At 38.4% G+C, this 13,038-nt stretch overlaps 1 protein-coding gene across 1 annotated transcript in view; it reads right to left on the bottom strand.

The window, feature by feature from the left end:
* The window catches only part of exoc2 (exocyst complex component 2), a 53,268-nt gene extending 42,459 nt beyond the window's left edge, over positions 1-10,809 (bottom strand). The window contains exon 1 of the mRNA XM_085376104.1: positions 10,762-10,809. The gene's annotated coding sequence lies outside the window, so the exon portion shown is untranslated. The remainder of the gene's footprint in view (positions 1-10,761) is intronic.
* Positions 10,810-13,038: the final 2,229 nt, after the last annotated feature.

Here is a 13,038-nt window from a genome sequence, read left to right as displayed (position 1 = left end):
ACATTCACAATAGCTTTTGATTTGACATGGTGAGTGCAAATAAACCTTTCTTTCAACATGTGCTTCATGTGTGTACTGATGATAGCCAGTGTCAGTAATGCACATATGATAACATTCTTAATATTATTTATTATTATCAATCATTGTTAATAAATGTATAATTGATGAGGTTTAGTAAAGTAATGACCGTTTTGCAACATCCAAGCACTTTTACTTTTTCAAACACAATAACTTAAGAGTAAAAATCTGACATGGTGACAGTCCTATATTGAACAGCAAAATATTCTGTGCCAACTCAGGAAAATGCCCATGTAGCATTAAAAAGTTGTGAAACTTCCTGTAATAATAATAATAATAATAATAATAATAATAATAATAATAATCACTAACCTAAATTAATGTCTATACATATTCTGTAGCAGCAATTACGGTTGAGACGCATCAAAGCAGAACTAATCACATGCACCTCACAACTCAACAGTTGCTGAATATTGGACATGTAGCACTAGAGTTTAAGGAAACTATATTTAAAAAATGGCTCATGAAAAAGCAAAAATACAGGAGCACAAAGCAACCTCATCTCACCCCACTGACACACACACACACATGCACACTACAGCCCCTGTCCCCAATTACCCTGACATCGAACAGTTAACATAAAACCTCCAGCGGGATTTACCTCATGTTGTTGCTGCTGCCCTGTGCTTGTCAGAGGAAATGGAGGGGCTATGGGTGTGACATGCAGATGATAAGAGGTTAACAGGTCTAAAACAAGAGCTTGGTATATCCATCATCAATCCCACATGTTTAGAGTGGGAGCAGCAAGGGTGCAGAGGACAGAGCTCTTTATTTTCTATAATTCTAATTTTGCATTCAGGAGTGTTTCTATCCTTTCCCCACTAATCTTGGAAATACACGTGCACAAACACACAGATAGCCTGGCCCTACACACACACACACACACACACACACACACACACACACACACACTGGGCAGAATGACAGCTCAGCTAGGTTGCGTGCGAGGGGCCCGAGCTGGTGTTGTGTGGTCTCTGCGTATGCAAGTGTGTGGAAGGATCTGCAAAGAGGTCCATGCAGCTCGTGTGTGTGTGTGTGTGTGTGTGCGTGCGTGCATGTGTGTGTGTGGTCTGGGTGTGTGGTCTCTGGCGCGGGCCTGGGGAGAGCCTGCTGACGGCTTGGATGAGAAAAGAGCCGCTGTGTTTACTTTACTCTGGGGGCTGTGCATGGACACGGGAACACTGCCCAGACCCCTCTCTATAACAGCAGCGTGCACGCACACACATGCAATGCACAGAGTCACACAGAAACTACGGAGACCTCTGCACAAGTCTCATGTCATGCACCACTACAAATAAACTGCAAACAAGGTAATAGAAACTATAACTTCATACGGGCAGAGGCTTCACTGTGAATGGATTTTCCTTAAAGTAGCATGAAAAGAAAAACAAAATCTTAATCTCCAACTGGAAACTTATGAGGCAGGCAACATTTTCTGCAAGACTTGCAGAGGTATCAGCCTCTAGGGGGCATTAAGATCCTTAAGATGATACCCCACTTAATTCTAACAAGTGAGGCCAACAAACAATGATGATACATTAACAGATTTAGCCTCTTTCGTCCTGCTCAAGTCTCCTCCAACAATGACCTCCTCCCCGCCTTCAATACCACCAACTCCAACCCTTCTCTCTCTAGTACTTAAAAGGCAGGTTTGTTTTCCTTGGAGGCTCACTAACAAACAGCAGGGTTGGCTCTAATCTGTATGGAAGCTGTGGAACTTCAAGGTTTAGGATCTTTTTGCAGAACCACTAACAAGTGACCACCCTTCCTTGGCTCAGTGCTGGAAAATGCAGACACAAATGAAAGACTTTCCATTAAATCTCTAAAATAGTTTTGTCAGATAAAACCATTTCATTGTAACATTTTTTGATCCAACAAAAAACAACAACAAAAAACCCCAGAAAAGATATACATTTTAGAATCCCAATGGAATGTCTTGCATATAAATTGAACATTTGATGTGGATATTTTTTATTGAGTGCACGTTCTGATCTGATGCATTAAATCAACAGGCTACCAGCAAGTATGTTACTATTTCCAGTATTTTTCAAACAGGATTAAATCGGGTTTATTATATATTATGATCAAATGTATAACAGTTAAAGAATTATATAAAAGAATATTGTTGCAGAATGTTTCTGGTTTTAACATAATTACAGTTAAAAGCATAAACAGTCCAACTCATGTTGACTACACTTTACTGTTACTTCAAATAAGGTACTAGGAAAAAAAGAATCCATTAAAATGGATTCATAAACCATCATCTGATGTCACTAGAACCTTAGAACTGATGTGTAGCTGTAATGAGCTCAAAATGTAAAGAATCAGTCTGACAGACTCGAAAAACAGAAGAATTTCTCAACTGACATAGTTTCACTGTACTTCAGTTTTTTGTTAAGTGCTCCATTGTCTGTTTTTATTGTGTTCAATTAAAACATAAAAAAATGACCAACTACAAATCAGCTTAGCCTGTAAATGATGTGTATTTGTCTATATATATACACACACAAATAAACAATACAGGTAAAAAACAGGAAGTTGTTTTAAGGCAAATATAAAACAGAAAACAGACATTGGCTAATTCCAGCTCTTCAAAAGTGAGGATTTGTAGCTTTTCTGTGATATTTGGATTTTTCACTGGTGGTACTGGTTTACACAAACAAATGAATGTAAAACCATCTAATTCACGTCTGAATGACTGGTATGAACATTTTTACAAATGACTGCAAAATTCTGGGCTAATATAGATATTAAAAATAATTTGGAGGGGATATCCGGTACCAGTACCCAAAAAAATTATTTGAAGATATGCCAATATCACTAAACGAGGCCGATATATGAGTCCATCCCAGACATTTTCATTATTTTATTATTATGAATTGAAATACAACCACTAGATAAAGGAAACCAAATAATAGCTGAATATGATGAGTTTTTAATTTAAATGATTAGCTCCATATCAGACCCCAAACATTTCTCTCCAATTTTTTTGTCTTTGGTGAAAATGGAATCAATGTACTCCCAATAGTCTTCCAGGAAATGCCCCCCAAAATCTTAGGCTTTAGACATAACTGCTATTGATATATGACAGAACAGTTATGTCTACCATGGGTGACCATCTATGGTATCTGACCAGGCATATGAACACATGTCATGACTACAGCGTTTATACCGCAGATAATTAGCTACTGAGTATTTAAAGGTGATCCACATATGGCAGTGATTGGTGTGTGAATGTGTGTGTCAAAGGAAGAGTGTGATAGGTTTAGTGGGCACAAAGGGACCCATTTAGACAGCTCATCACACTCAAAGCCCCCCCCCCCCCAATCATTAGAAAATCTAACAGGCTGTTCTAGTGGCTCGGTACCTCTTCCAGACACACATTCACCATTTCACGCTGTGTATCTAACGTAACCCAAACACCAGATTCCATCAAAGATTCTCCCCCCCCCCCCCACTCCCCTGAATGCACAGAGCCGGCCAAACATCACCCAGCTTGAGATGACTGGCCTGATCACACAGCCTGGGTGGAGTCTGAAAAAAACCTCCTCGGTGTTTGCTCACACCCAGGCTACTGCATACCTCTAAGGTGTAGATATGGCCATGCAGCTCAAAGCCAGAAAGGGACCAAATTCCAACAAATGCTGGAACTACTGACCAGTCATTTTGATAATGAGTCAGCGCTTCTACTGCGAGCAGCCAGTCTCAGCCCTTACGGAGACTTTTCCGTGACAGAGGAGGAGAGAAAATGATCAGATGTGTGCTTCTGGTTCACTGGCCAAGCATCATGATGTCTGCCTACAGGGTCTGTTATCTTTAGGGCTATCTGTTTATTTGTTTGTCAGTCTCAAGTGCTTTACTAAGTTATGCCTAATGAAGCAGAGTCCCCAATTTCCCATATAAAAATCCTGTACTAATAAACACAAACATGAAGTATAGGCCTGCAAATGCAAGACAATGTTTTCAGAGGATTAACAGGCTGGAGACAGGCGGCTCTGCCCAATGACAAGGCGAAACTGAGCAGTTTGAACCTTCATAAGCCAGGTTATAACACTGCTGCCCCAGCTTTTTCACATTTAAAAACAACACATCACCAGCGTGAGAAACATCCACTCATATACTACCAGGAGTTATACAAAGACCGCTGCTTACACTAAAACACTTTGGTGGGCATGTAATTAATTATTAAGGTTTACACCATCAAGTCATTTACTATGTCTAATGCTTCACAAAGCTGCCAATATTGTGTTGAATTTACACTCGGTCTGTCTAGCACAGGGATACAGTCAAACTCATTTTTACCTCGAGGACAACAGACTGCCCCACACATTTTGATCTTAAATGGGCTAGATGAGTGAAACTACCCTTTTTGTCAGTGTACAGATGTCTAACTGAACATTTAATCCCTGAGATAGGTTAACATAAGATAGAGAAGTGCAATTGCAACAGCACACCTCAGTTTTTCTACATGAAAATGTGTAAAATTACAGTAAAAGTGTATTTATAAAGAATACTTTTTAAACTGAAATCTCTGTACACAGTGAAAAACATGAACTTTTTTGCCATTTACTTGTTTATTATTTGACTACTTTGGTGTACTATGAATGGCTGTGGGGAAGTCATTATCAGCAGGAAAAGCTGTAAAAATTATACAAATATAGTTAAAAGTCCACAAATTTACTCCCTCCATCATATTTCCCAAAGCCGTCCAGCGGGTGGGACTGGAGTCTTTGCCGGATTCTTCCCCCCAGGTCTTATGTTTGACATCCCTGGTCTAGCATATGAATATTGATATACGTCTATCACTATTTCCCTATGCTCAAGTTTTAAACCTATATTTTGTCTTATAAACAACCCAAATATTTATTTTAGTACCACAGAACAACGCTGAACAATTACTTGATTTCAAAGCCAAATCATGATTAAAAACAAAATCCACTTAAGCAATTTTCAAAGAGTGCAATTTAGGGTATTTTTCCCCAAAATAGTAGCATTTCATTTAATGTAATAAATAAAATAAGTCTAATGTTTTGTCCCAAAAATGCAATATTTACTCTTTAAAACCAATTTCCTATTTTTGAGTCATCATTCTTGTATTTGAATTTAGGGCAAATGATGTTGTGATGATAATCCATGTTTAACTGAATATATATTTCTCTATTATATTGTGAATACTGATGGAAGACTTCATTTTATAAAATCATGCAGCTAATCTAATACTACTACTAATAATAATAATAAGTTATATTTTTCGCCAAATCATAACTCACATTAAACGTTTTACCCCGTTTGTCAGAATAGCTGGGGAGTGTATTGTCAAAAAACAAAACAAACAAACAAAACAAACCCCCAAACTGACCAATTATACAGGGCAGCTAACATTTATTTTACTTTACTTTTACTACACTTGGTGACTGCTGGTACTAGTTTAAAAAAAAAGAAAGAGGTAAAATAAACCTCATAAAATAAACAAATCAACAAAGCAGCAATATAGCAAGCAATCTTGAGGTGAATGACGGCAGCGAGTCTGAATGACGTGATTCCAGTGTTTCATCTGTGATTTGTGTTGGTGTACATGTCAGACAACTGGCATGATTTTAGGTCATTTAAATGTTCATACATTGTTGAGTGTTTGGGTTTTTTATGATACAATTGTAACCTGTAAACAGGTTTCAGTTCACTTCTCCAATAAGAGAGCCTTTGGGATTTTATCTGCCTTCTAGAGAATAATGTTACTCACCTCTGTTGCAGTCTCATATGATGTTTAAGAAGAGTTTATATCATTTCAGTCTAAAATAAATTAAAATCTCAAACAATCAGCATAGAGCTAATATATATTAAAGTCCAAATAAAAAGTTGCAGGTAGAGCTGGGCGATAGAACGATAACGATATGTATCGCGATATAACTTTTTCTCGATAGAAAAATTAAACTATCGCGATAGACCTCGCTGCTCTTGTCCTCTTAAAAAGAAAAAAAGAAAAAAAAAAGAACAGCCAATCCAAATTATGTAGAGCAGAGCCGAACCAATCACAGCCGCAGCGTCACGTCACGTGACTTGTTACGTACAGCACAAGTGCCAAGCCGCACATGTGTATTTGTTTGGGAAGCAGCCAGCCACCGTACCGCCCGGGTAATGGAGGAAATGAGTGTGCCGACTAGAAAAATCAACCGAGCGTGACCGAAGGTTACCGAAGAGAAAACAGATGATGGTTCCAATGCCGGAGAGATTGTCGAACGGAAGAGCCATAGAAGTTCCGTAGTGTGAAGGTATTTCGGCTATTTCAAGTCTGACAAAAAACAGAGTAGCGTGCACTGTAAATTGTGCCGAAAGCAAGTCTGGAAATACAATAAACTGGTGCATGCGCTACGTCCACACGTACCCGGGTATTTTTGAAAACGCAGATTTTTCTATGCGTTTGCACGCAGCGTCAAAGGTGTGCGCATTTTTTGACGTCACACTGTGCGCCACGTTATTGTTTCGGTCCCTAAATCCATCTAGCTTACTTACTTAAATCTGTAATCTGTGGGTGACTTGAGTGCTGGTGATGTAATGGCTATTACATCTATTATGACTAATAACGACAAATAAGAATGTCCTCACCAGGTCACGGTGAACACGCTCACATAATAAATGGAGCACAGACTTTGCTAAGTAATTAAACTGAAGTCCAGAGAGGAAAGATTTTTCTAAAATCATTCTTTTACAAAAATTTAGAAGCAGACTGAACACGTGCTGGCATAAAGGACGTTAAAAGAGGTCAATGTTCTCTCGTGTACAGCTCTAAGGAAATGAACACTGCCTGCCAGTGATGATGCTAAACTGTGCATGGCTCACAGCCCTCGTGTATGTTTAAACTGACTGTGGGTTTCTGTCGCTGCCGGTCAGGCTTGGCAGCTTGATTGTGCTACGAACGGTAGAAACCAGATGGACCATTATAGTGGTGACATGTGCTGGCTCAAGCCTGCTGAGGAGGATAAATAGCTGCTGGTACAGTCACAGGAACAAGCAACAGTGGCAGTATAACAGTAGATGAAGATCACAGTGAAATGAATTTCTACAATACTGTTACTGTTAATTCTACTCTCTGCAGTGTTTAAATGCTTACATATACACACAGTTACTGTCCCTCCACACATACGACTCTGTTCTGCTTCTATGCCCCAGCTTTGTTTACTTTTTCCCACCGAGGCTTCTAGACTTCTGAACTTCTGATTGGCCAACATTTCTGCACGGTTAGGAATCTAGCGCCACCTGCTGCTTTGGCATGTTCATAGCAGCGTTTTCCTTCATTTCTGCCTTTATGTGTGGACGGGATTATTTTTTAAAACGAAAACGGAAAATCTCCGTTTTCAAAAATACCCGTGTACGTGTGGACGTAGCCTCGGTCTCTGACTGGAAGCGCTAATTCGTCATTCGGCTTTTGTCAGACTAAAGTAACTGTTAAAACTGTTTGAAAAGCTAAGCTATACAACAAGGAGAGATTGAGAATTTCCTTTTAGTTCTCAGTTTATTTGATATTGACAAAAGTTAGTCAGTTTTGTCTGTTCTTCTGTAAAACAAACTAAGATTTATTTTTAGAATTAATATTTTGTTTCTAAGTGGAATTGACAATTTAGTAGTCTGTTTCGTTTGTTCTATTTTGAAACTTAAACGCTTTAGCGGCTGCCTTTTGTGTAGTTTGCAATATTTGCCTTTATTTATCTGAAAAAGTCTCATGTTCCTTAAGTACATCTACCCTGTTGAACTTATTATGGGAAATAAATATTTAAATAAAAACAAGCTGCTGATTATTTCACATTTTACTTGTGAGCAACGGCACATTTAAATCTTACAAATATAGTTATTTGGCTTATATCGTGATAGATATCGTTATTGCCTGAAAGGAAAAAAACATATCGTGATATGAAAAAAAATCTCATATCGCCCAGCTCTAGTTGCAGGCAACAAAATTGATTACCAAGTTAACAAATAATCATTGACCTATTCATTTTGTATTAAAATGCGTAAAAAAAATTATTAAAAAAAAAAAAGAGTTGACAGAACTTATGTCATGTTTGTTTTCACGGGGCCACAGCCCCATTGCCTGTCTAGATCTGACAAGGTCACAGAAACCCCAGAGTGAAGACCAGTGGCCCAGCAAGCTCTGTGTGTAGGCTGGGTAATGCCAGGTGGGGCAGAAAGCAAAAAGGGGTAAGCAAAAAGTGCCACTACAAACAAAGTCTAGCCCAGCCCCCATCACTTGATTCACCCCGAGGTCTACGGAGCAGCGTCACTCAGGAAATTCTAAAGAGAAAAAGAAAAAAAAAAAAAACCGCAGCCTACCACATTCCACCAAAACAAACAACAGGGCCACCCAAATTTTTCAATTAGAGCCCCAGGAGGGGACAGGAAATGGATCAGTGTAGCCACCCCCCACCTTCCCCTGTCACCAATGCTGACTCTGGACTAAAGAAAGAGAAGTGATACACAGAGCTCTGTAGGCTCTAACTGTACAATTGCTACCGTGGACCTCAACTCGAATGATCGACATCTTATTTCTATGACACGGCACCAGTCTGCTGTTGACTTGTCAATCAACTTGCTCTCATTCACTCTTTCATACAATCAATCAGTTAAACTAACACACATCGTAAAGAACTGCTTCCCTGGGATAGAGCTATTTAAAGAAAGTATGTGTAACAACATTAAAAAGCACACAAGAAAAAGGATTACAGAGGCTTAAACTATGTTCTGTCTGAAAACACTAAACTTAATGAGCGTTTACATAATATCTGGGAGGTCTTTATGTATATTAAGTTGTATCTCACTGTTTACATATACTAGGAGTGATTGTATGTGCAGCCACAGCTTGAAATGTTGAAATGCACTTTCTTGATCTTTGACTAACACAGACTGGTTAGAATATTTAGAAAACAAAAAGAAGCAATGCTCATCATTGAGGCAGCATTATGCTAAGGATTCTTGAGGCGAATGAGAAAAGTGATTCTGAACAACGTGATTTTTCACTTTGTAACTTTGTAGTGCAACTGAAGTGTGACAGACGAGCAGCATTAGGAATAAACACTAAACATATCGTAGGTCAGTTACATCCTGCACTGATTCAGACCAGAGTGTTGAGAATTTTCAGCACTACAGCCTTGTAGTAAAACAATGTGTTTTCCTGTTAAGGGTCAAATTGTTGCAATTGCTTAGCTGTTGAAATTCAAGATGTGCTTTCATAATACAACCACTTAAATCAGTTCATCTTACAATCCACTCAGCGAGAATTAGTGTGTTTGTGGTCTATTTCAGGAAACAAACAAAAATTCACTGATTTCACCTTCTCAAATATAAAAGCTGTAATGAGTACACAAATCAATAATAAATAATCATTAACTAGACAGAAAAGCCTCACAGGTCCACTGACCTAAATCAGAACTAACAGTAGCTTCAACCACAAGAAGTGATTATCTTTGATGCGCCACATTACCATGTAATTATACCTCATAACCATCCAAGATAAGTGTGCCATTCATGCAGGGGCAATGAGGGAATATGATTCTCACATGAACTGAATGAGCATTCTGAGAAAACGTAACACTCATACCAAATTAATTCTCAAAAACAAGTCAAGTTACCTAATTTGAAATATACCAATGTTTAGTCTTATCAGTTTGTTTTCCAGTCAGTGCCTTTCTCTGTCACATGAGGTAACTGAGTGTGATCACTTTATTTCTTTTTTTCACTCTCCACGTTTTTTCTTTTTTGTACTCCAAGTGCCACTAAGGTGTTTTTAAGTGTAATTTTATCACACTAGCAATCACTTCTTACTACTTCAAAGGCAATTAGGAGTAATCATACCACCTGCCGATGAGTCACTACTGCAGATTTTATGTATTTATTTATAAAACAAAAACCCAAGAGATTAGTTGCAAGGTGGGGTCGACGTAAGAAAGAAGGAGGTTTGTGAATGAAATCTTCATGAAGCATTTCTATATTTGCAGAGAATAGCACCCGTTGAATATAGCGCTGTGGATTACAGCATCTGGTAAATGAAGTGCCTATTAGTGCTTTCAACATCACATAGGTTTTCGTTTTAATAATACATCTGCTTTATGAACAACCCAGCTGTTATTCAGCACTAATCGAAAAGTAAACAAAACAAAGGAGGGGTCACAGCTAAGCAAGACAAGAAGATGATTTTTTATCGCTATTAACGTAGTATCAGCTTCCCGAATTTACCAGAAGTCAATGATTACTAGTAAGAAGTTTCATCACTACGTGTATCGCTACATACACAACGCAACACCAAATTTACTTTAATAAGACAGAAATTTTAACGGAGTTTGGTACAGCTAATCGTAATGTCGCTAACACTGCAGAATGACACAAATAAGCCATTTCCCCGTTTTTTTTTCGTCAGACACGTTAAAGCCAACTGCTGCAATAATTAAATAGCTCTTTCGTTTTGTTACAGAAAAGAATACAAGCTTTACTGAGAAATTTGACAGCTGCAGTTAGCTTATGCTAGCGTTTGCCATTAACCGGATTTGTTATGCTAGAATGATATTGGAGTTAGAGGCTGTCATTCTCGTTCGTCATGACCATAAAAAGGGCTTAGATTTCAAAAGGACATGGCAATTATAGCAAGCTATTTGGGGTAGAAAAAGTAGAAGATATAAAGGGAAATATTTAACTTACAGTCGCTTGCCTTCTGCGGTGTTTCCTGTATCATTTAACTATTTCCGGTCTTCCGTTTTTCATGCAGCCTTCAAAATAAAACGAATCACTTTGTAAATGCACATTTATATTTTTGACTATAAATGTGTTTAACTCAGCGATCTCCATAACTTCAAACAAGCTTCTGTAACATAGTAAGTTTAATGTTTTGTTTTATACACTTCAGGCCTTTTAAATGTTAAAATTAAATGAATAAATAAATAAAGTTCTTTGGTACTAGTTATTTTGAATTTCTGTACAGCACTTTGGTCAACGTTGCTGTTGTAATTAAATGTGCTATATAAATAAAATCGATAAACGAACCGATAAAGGATAAATGTAAGAAAACAGCGTGATCATACAGATTTATTAAAATCTTTATAGAAGCCACTTTAGTCTCTCAGCAGATATCCTAATTACCTGTGAAAACTTAAGGCAGTTATATTACATGCGCACACACACACACACACACACACACACACACACACACACACACACAAAATTTTGCTGACCAAGGTTTTAATGTAATCATGTATCCAGGGTGGATCTAAGTCTCCATGCAGCAATAAAACCAGCCTGCTCTTCTGAAGTGTTGGTTGTCCATTGTGTGAGAATTTTGAAGCCCATTGGGAGCTTTGCTCCTTTCCTCATCTCTCTTTTCACGGTGCATCATTGAGGTATTTCCACTTGTTCTGGGAAAGGCGCAGCATCATTAGAAATGCAACAGAGACCACCCAGGCACACACTAGAACACTGATGGCATTACATTTATCTCACCAAATTGTGCAGGGCAGAAATAATTTCTGTGATAAGGCAAGGCCCAATCCCCAGGGAAAGCATATTGTCCAATTAGACTGACTAATCTGATAATTGAGGGATCAAACTGTGACTGGGGAGTTTGCACAGATGCTGATGTAACACAGAGGCTGTTTGTCTACATAAACATCTACTTAAAGCAATGATGGTGGAAGATTTTGATCTCAGTCTCAGTGGTACAGTCTTTGCCAATGAATGACTACACTGGCAGTATATCACACATATCACCCGCTGAATACAGAAATAAGTGGCAGTATATATCACATATTTTATTTTATTGTGTTATTGAACAGATATTATATATGTTTTGTAATATAAATGTTGTGCATTTGTACATATTAATTAATACGTATATTAATATACTCACAATTTTGCACCAAATGTTTAGTTGAAGGAATATTTCACAATCTTGGGGAATAAACTTTTGCTTCTCAGTGATAAAATGAGAAGACCACTGTCCTGTCTGCCTGTTAAAGATGAAGGTCATGCCAGCATGTGGTGGTGTGTGCCCAGCATAACAACTGGAAAGAGCGGGGAAACAGCTAGTCTGGCTCAGATGTCAGACTAGCTGTTTCCCATCTGGGAATATATCAGTCGTATTGATCTTCTCATCTATATCCCAAAGTGCCAAAGAAATATACTCTCCATTCAAAATGATTTATTTAGTGAGGAACATGCGATTGCATGTTGCGTTTTTAAATAGTGCAGGCTTTCTGAGCAGGTGTGCTCCTGAGGGTTTGGTGCCCTCATCCTTGCTTTGACCCCCTAACCTTCTGTAATCTACATCTCGCAATGGCACATGCTGCGCTGGCACCATTGCTCATCCCCGAACCCTATTGTTCATTGTTTGTCTTCTCCAGTTTTTTCCCATGGGCCCCTGGCCAGTGAGAGGAAAAGGTCACTGTAAATATTGCACTGAAATCCTCCCGCCCTCCCATAGAGCTCCTGAAGATGGAACAGACGGCCAGTGGGTGAGCACTTCCTTCCTGCGCAGGGCATTTAAACTGTATGACATCAAACAAGTGTGAATCCCTCAATGTCAAAGATTACTGCAGAGATCATATGCTTGGTGCTGACATTACAATAACCTGTGCTACTATACTGTAGATACTATACTATGGTATAGTATCTACAGTACATGCAATTCCATTTGCTTCCTAAAAAAAACAACTGAACAAACAAAAAAGTCTTCTATCTGTCCCAAAGCTACTTTTTAGTCTGTTTCATAGCATTAAATACCAATAATATGTTTTTAATGAGCATATATGAGTCCAACCCGTGCCCGTATTATGGATCTCAAAATAAACATAAAATATGTATTCCAAAGGAAATTAAGTGAGGTTTTGGAACCCCTGACCCATGTGTGGCTAATCACTAGCCTGTAGCACCGCTGTTAATATAAGACAGGGGATTTTAAATAAACTTCTGATTTCTGGGTTTGTT

Source organism: Diplotaxodon limnothrissa, linkage group LG17 (genome assembly GCF_057381915.1).
Source record: "Diplotaxodon limnothrissa isolate DT_005_m linkage group LG17, D_limnothrissa_male_GT1.1, whole genome shotgun sequence".
Lineage (NCBI taxonomy): Eukaryota > Metazoa > Chordata > Actinopteri > Cichliformes > Cichlidae > Diplotaxodon > Diplotaxodon limnothrissa.
The sequence above is the reverse complement of the archived record's forward strand: the minus strand, read 5'-3'. Positions and strand labels throughout refer to the sequence as shown.